Raw genomic sequence first — 6,916 nt, 5'->3', positions numbered from 1 at the left:
ACTCCCCAGGGAACGCACCTGATATAAACAAAAGTCCTTTAGACCAAACTATTTTATTGAACCTCTGTCTCCAAAAGGTCTAGCTGCCTTGCAAACTAGGATTATTAAAAACAGGACTGCAGCAGTTACATGGTACTTTTAACCCTTATTACACCAAATACATATAATATAATGGGGGCAATTCTCCAATATTGGGCCCAAGAATTTGCGCCGTCGTGAACGATTATACGATTATACGATTCTGGCCCCCACAGGGGGCCAGCACGGCACTGGAGCGGTTCACGCTGCTCCAGCCTCCTTTCGCGGTGCCCATTTGGTGCCGTGCCAACCCGAGTATGCACAGTTGGGTCAGCTCAATCCTGCGCATGCGCGGGGAAGTTCTTACGTCCGCCGGCCCCGACCCAACATGCAGTCGGTGTTCAGGGGCTGACTGTGCCAGAAATTAGGCCCGGGGGGGGGGGGGGGGGGGGGGGGGGAGAGGCCGGTCTGCCGATCGGTGGGCCCCGATCGCGGGCCAAATCCCATTGGAGGCACTCCCCGGTGAAGGAGCCCCCCCCCCCCCCCTCCCACAGGCCGCCCCCCCCGACCACTCCCGCAGATTTCCTGCCGGCAACTATCAGGAGTGAATGGCGCCGGCGGTACTCTGTCGTATCGGCCTGGCCACTCGACCCATCCGGGCCAGAGAATTGGTGGCCCCACCAAATTGCGGCCGACGCCGCGCCAAACGCGCTGGCGCAAATGGCGCCCGATTCTCCGCAACTCGGATGTTGGGGCATCGTGGCGCGGTTGCAGTGATTCTCCGGCCGGCGCGGGGCTTGGAGAATCGCCCCCCCCAATATATCTGAAATTCTTACATTCATCACAACATGTGGGCGCGATTCTCCGATGTCGCGCCGGTTGGGAGAATAGCGGGCCGCGCCAGTTTTTCACGCGCTGCCGGTCCGACGCGCTCCCGTGATGCTCCCAAACGGCGAAATCGGTTCTATCGTGTTCCGCGCGGAAAAATCTGGAGAATCGCCCGAGGCACCCAAAATGGCCATTACCCGGCACCCCCGCTATTCTCCGGCCCGGATGGGCCGAAGTCCCAATGGCATGACCCCAGTTCACGCCGTCGCCATCCACACCTCCTTTTTAAAGTGAGCAGTGAGGAGGTGGGCGGACTGTCCCGGAGTCTCCGCAGACTGGGGATGGCTTTCCCGAGAACGCAGCGGCTGGGGGGGGGGGGGGGGGGGGGGGGGGGGGGGAGAGGGGGGGAGGGGGTGTAGTGGGATGGTGAGGGGAGAGGGAGTAGTGGGAGGGGGGGAGAGGGAGCGTGTAGTGGGAGGGGAGGGGAGAGGGAGTAGTGTGAGGGGGGGAGAGGGAGTAGTGGGAGGGGGGAGAGGGAGTGTGTAGTGGGAGGGGGAGGGGAGAGGGAGTAGTGTGAGGGGGGACAGGGAGTAGTGGGAGGGGGAGAGGGAGTGAGTAGTGGGGGGGGAGAGGGACTGAGTAGTGGGGGGGAGAGGGAGTGACTAGTGGGGGGGGAGAGGGACTGAGTAGTGGGGGGGAGAGGGAGTGACTAGTGGGGGGGGGAGAGGGACTGAGTAGTGGGGGGGAGAGGGAGTGACTAGTGGGGGGGGAGAGGGACTGAGTAGTGGGGGGGAGAGGGAGTGCGTGGAGTGGGTCGTCCGCCCCCGGATGCAACATCTCAGCTGCCCTGCCATGGCAGGATGGTGACGAGGACACGGCCGCTGGTTGCCCTGTGGCTGATGGGCACAGCCCACTGACGCACCGGTGAGGAGGACATGTTCTTAACTGACCGTTGGACGCAGAAAGTGACCTGGGGTTAGGCTGGCCGCTTGTCAGCAGCGCGACCAGGCCACCGGGACACACAGGTATCCCGTGGCAGGCGGCTGCTGAGGTGTCGAATAACCTCCGTCTAACATGTCGTTTCTCTGCCCCCACCACCCTTCTGTTGGTGACCATGTATTCGAACCAAACGGCGATGTTCAACGCAGTGGTTGGGGCCGCTGCACTGCAGTTGGACATCCAGCAGCGTCCACAGTGACATCCCACAGTGGATGCAGGGGCAGCTGCAGCAGCAGAGGGAATGGCCGCGGAGTGGCCCGTCGTCGCCGTACAGGCCGCAGGCGCTCATGGCCGGTATGTCCAGGGGGATGCCGAGGGGAACATTGACCCCCCCAAACACTGAGGAAGGCACAGGAAGCGGGTACTGATGTCGAGCAGCATGGGGGGGAGGAGGAGGAGGAGGCATTGATGGTGGAGCCAGGGCGCCACAGGCGGCAATCGAGGCCTAGGGTGTACCGTGACCGGATCTCTTTCGAGACACTGCCAGACATCACCTGCAGGAGGAGAGTCCGGTTCAGCAGGGAGACGGTTGCACATATCTGCCACCTCGCGGCGCACCTTGCCCCAGGTGGAACGGGAGGAGGACACGCGATACCGGTTGTCGTCAAGATGACGGTGGCACTTAACTTTTATGCTACCGGTTCCTTCCAGTCTCCGAGCGGGGACCTATCCGGGATATCGCAGGCATCGGTCCACAGGTGCATCCGGGACGTGACCGACGTCCTGTTCGCCATCGCGGACCGCTACATCACCTTTCCTGAGGACCGAGCAAATCAAGAAGCACGAGCTTGTGGATTTGCCAAGGTGGCCGGGATACCGATGGTCCAGGGAGTGATCGATGGTGTTCACGTCCCCATGCGCCCGCCTGCAGGCAACAGGGAAGTGTTCACTAACAGGAAGAGGACATACTCCATTAACATCCAGGTGGTATGCGACCCCCACATGAGGATCATGCACGTGTGCGCAATATTCCCAGGGAGTGTGCATGATGCATACATTCTTGCGCAGTCGTTCATCCCCTCTATGTTTGACGGACGCCCCCCCCCAGCTGAGGGGCTGGTTGCTGGGCGACGGGGGTTATCCGCTGAGGTCTTGGCTGATGACGCCTATATGGAGGCCTCAGACCAACGCGGAGACCCTTTACAATGAGGCTCATGCAGCAACCAGGGGTGTAGTGGAGCGCTGCTTGGGCCTGCTGAAAATGAGATTCAGGTGCCTGGACCGCTCCGGAGGGGCCCTGCAGTACCAGCCCGAGAGGGTCGCTCGCATTGTCGTGGTCTGCTGTGCGCTGCACAACATCACAATGCAGAGGGGAGATGCCCTGTTGGAGGAGTCAGAGGGAGAAGCCACTGGCAGTGGTGCCAACACGGAGGAGGAGGAGGAGGAGGTGGAGGAGGTTGGCGTGCAGCAGGGTGGTGCGTCGGGCGCAGCACACAGACACAACCTGGGTGCTAGTAATGTCCAGGAGGCTGCACGACGGCACCGGCAAGGACAGCGGGCACGCGACGCGTTGGTGGCTGCAAGATTCACACATCGCGTGCAACGGCATCGCTGAACACTACCACTACCACCTGCATCGCCAGTCGTGCAGACGGACAGCACACAACTCCCACCAAACCCCCCCCCGCACTCCCACTCTGCGTACACTGCTCCACTTCGAGATCACCCTTACCACTGCGGCACAACGGTATGGCACGACATTGATGGCTGTGTCAGCGGGTGTGATCAGTGACATGTTGAATGATGACAGCCCGATCTGCGATGAGCTGAGAGCTCAGAATCGTTAGACAAAGTCTGACTCATGGCAATAGCTGAACCATCCATCTCAGTGGTCGCTGAGTTCGTCAGGGACACTCCATCACGTGCCCGCGTGGGGTAGCTGGCGTCGGAGTGCCGAGGACTACGGTGTCCGACTGTGGGGGGCGATAGGACTGCACACCCGGCACCGAAGTTTCACCGCTCGTCAACCCCAGCGACACTCGGTCACCATCACAATCCCCGTGGAAACGGGAAAATCACACAGTCTTACAAGTTAGGTGCAACAGTGAGTTTAATGGTGAATATTATGCACAGATGCCCTAGCCCCTACAACTAAATTGTGCCCTTCACCCGTGCCAACTTACTCTGTGTCCCTCTTCATTGCCTTACGGGCCCTACCACTATGTCTAAGTGAATCCCCAGATGGTACAGCAGGAGTGGAGGCGGACTGCTGAGAATCACGCCCCACGGCATGGCTCCCCGTCGGCACTCGTTTCCTGGGGCGACCCGGCCTTGACGGGTCAGGCTGATCCGCGGGCGTTTCGGATGACGTTGTGCCACCCTGCTCTGCCCGTTGCCCACCCGATGCACCAGGGATGGGACGGGGGTAGGCCGAGCGTTCAGGGATGTCCCGTGATGGAGTTAATGGGACGGCCCCCAGAACCTCCTCCTCCCACGGGGAGCCCGGTGGCCCCCGGGCCTCACTGTGGGACAGAGATGCGAGCGGGGAGGTGCCCCGTCGCCCCACCGACACCAGGCGCTGCCAGTCCTGGAGGCCTGCAACGGTATCGACCAGGGTCCGAACATTCGCTGAGACGGAGTCCAGGGAGTGAGACATTCCCACCAGGGACTGTGCGACCTCAACCTGTGAGTGCGTGACGCCATCCAGCACATGCGTCAGGCGGTCGATACTTCGCGATTGACTGCTGGGACTGTGCCATGACCTGGTGAGACTCGGCCAGGGCCCGTAGTGCGCCGGCAATGTCATGTTGGCTCTGGCGCAATGCTGCCTGTGAGAGGGCAGCCCTCTCCTGGGCCATGGATGATGCGTGCACATGAAGCCCAATGCCTTGCAGAACCTGACCCATGGCCGAAACCGTTTCACCCATTTCCTCGACCACGGACGCCACCCGTGCGGTGTCGGCCTGGGTGGCTGCCATGAGCGGCACCACTCCCTGCTCCTGGACGCGAATTGACTCCTCTAACTGCGTCTGCAGCTGCTGGAAGACGGCCCTCATCCCGTCATTGTGTCCCTGGGTTTCAAAATGCATCGGCCGTCCAGGTGGGTGGAGTAAATCCAGGAACCCGGGAACTGTCTGGGCGGCAGCTGGATGCTGGGCCTGGGTTGCCCTCCGACCGTCCGGCCACTCGGCTGCTCCGACCTCCACCTGCTGTACTGGCTCAGCTGTGTGGTGCACACCAGACCGTGACCCAGGAGCCTCATCACTTAATTGGCCAACCGAGGTGAGTGTCTCTGGGATGGTGGATAGTGTGGGAGACAGCAGTGCCGCAAGCTCTAGGTCCTCGTCCGTCAGAAATTCAGGATGGTCCTGGTCCCAGTCCTATCCCAGCGCAGGGCGCACGCGGCCCATGTACGGTTCAGCATCAGGTGAGTCCGTTGACCGCATCGCCGTCCTCTGTGCGTCTGGGTCCACTGACCCTGTCCTGTCCTGTCTCATGGCCCGACCTTCGGGCAACGCACAGCCATGAAAGTCGTCACTGTCCGTCCTCTGTACGTCCCGCTGTAAGTCCCGGATTTGGAGGATGGGCCTCCTGGCCGACCTCCTGCCACCCTCTGGCGTGCGAGCCTGGGTGCGGTGGTCGTCGCGGATGTTCGCCTGTGTGTGGCACCAGACGGCCCTGGACGTTCGTCAACTGGCCCTGGGGAACAGAATGATACGGGGTTAGTTAGACACGCTCGGCCGGGTGTAGGATGGTCCAGTGGGCAGAGTGTGAGGGGAGAGAGGATGGGAGGTCCAGTGAGCAGAGTGTGAGGGGACAGAGGATGGGGGGTCCAGTGGGCAGAGTGTGAGGGGACAGAGGATGGGTGGGGGGGGGTTTATCATGCAGGGTTGTCTCACTTGCTTCTGCGCCTCCAACCTTGCATTGCGCGACCTCCCGGGTGGCAGGTCCCCCAGCGAGGTCCAGTGCCCTCTGCTCAAACACTGTTAGGGGGTGCAGCACGGGAGAACCCCCTCCGGTTCTGTTGCGCTCCCGGCTGTTGCGAGCAGTCTTGTCCTGTTGGGGGGGGCATAGATAGAGCATCACAATTAGGCAGGGAACATCAGGGCGTTCAGATATAGGCTACATTAATGTAGCGTGGGGGGAAAGTTGCAGCCACACCATGGCATCTCTCCAGGGGGTTGCAGCGCTCATGTGGGTTTAAATTTATTTTTTCCAATTAAGGGGCAATTTAGCGTGGCCAATCCACCTAACCTGCACATCTTTGGGTTGTGGGGGTGAAACCCACGCAAACACGGGGAGAATGTGCAAACTCCGCACGGACAGTGACCCAGAGCCGGGATTGAACCTGAGACCTCGGCACCGTGAGGCTGCAGGGCTCCCCCACTGTGCCACCATGCTGTCCCCGTGACAACGTTGTTAACCACCCTCCACTCACTCTCGCCCCCCTGCCCCTCGTGCCTGCGGGGGGGGTGGGGGGGGGGGGATGATGAGGGACATGGTGGGGGATGGTTGTGACCTGGGGGCACCCTCGTGGCACTCACCCTGGCAGCCCTGGTGAGGTCGTGGAGCTTCTTTCGACACTGCTCCCCGGACCGTGGGGTCTGCCCCACAGCACTGACTGCTATGCCCACCTCACGCCAGGCCCGTCGCACGGCGCTGGAAGGGTGACGATGCCCTCGTCTTGGGCAGAGGATGCCCCTGCGCTGCTCCACCTCATCGAGGAGGGTCTCCAGGTCCGTATCACGGAACCTCGGGGCGGCCATCCGTGGCTCCGACATTTCCCGCCCTCCTTTCTTTCTGTGGATCGCGCCCTTTTAGGACGCGGAGCGGCGTCATACGGGTGTCGCGCGCTGACGATGCGCGTTCTACGTCACGTCCCCTCGTGTTCCGCGCGGCCCCGATGCTTGGCCATTCCCGGGGCCAGAATAGGTCGCGATCGGGGCCGTTTCGCGCCATCGTTGAACTCGACAGAGTTCACGACGGCTACCTCGATGCGGCGCAGCCTCGGAGAATCGTGCCCAATGAACTTTCTTCATCCATGTTTGTATTGGGATATCACTTGCAATGCCTAAAACTGACTCACCAGAATTCAAGGGATTGGTGAATGTAATCTTTCTACTTCTTGAGG

This window comes from Scyliorhinus canicula, chromosome 1 (assembly GCF_902713615.1).
Source record: "Scyliorhinus canicula chromosome 1, sScyCan1.1, whole genome shotgun sequence".
Taxonomy (NCBI): domain Eukaryota; kingdom Metazoa; phylum Chordata; class Chondrichthyes; order Carcharhiniformes; family Scyliorhinidae; genus Scyliorhinus; species Scyliorhinus canicula.
This window is presented reverse-complemented; position numbering follows the sequence as displayed.